Source organism: Penaeus monodon, chromosome 31 (assembly GCF_015228065.2).
Source record: "Penaeus monodon isolate SGIC_2016 chromosome 31, NSTDA_Pmon_1, whole genome shotgun sequence".
NCBI classification, from domain to species: Eukaryota; Metazoa; Arthropoda; class Malacostraca; order Decapoda; family Penaeidae; genus Penaeus; species Penaeus monodon.
The window spans coordinates 32597878-32598185 of NC_051416.1; positions in this window are offsets into that span (position 1 = coordinate 32597878).

Sequence of the window (308 nt, forward strand, 5' to 3'; positions counted from 1 at the left end):
TTCGCGCTTACACAAACGGAAAATCTGGCACAACGTAAGAGATTCCACATTTCGCGCTCTGATTATTGTAACTTTTGGCCTAGTTTCATTTAGGGTTCCGATAACAGGAACACAAAGTCAGCCATTCCCACACTCAAACTCCTTTCACAACCGAGGTTACCCGCCAACTGCTGCCGGTGGCGACTTCACCACTCACTCAAGCAAGGGGTGAGGCGTTTAATAAAAGACAACTAGGGCGTGCCGAAGGGTGTCAGCAAGCGCATTCAAATGTAGAATAGCACATGGTCATCACCCGTTCGCATAGGTGA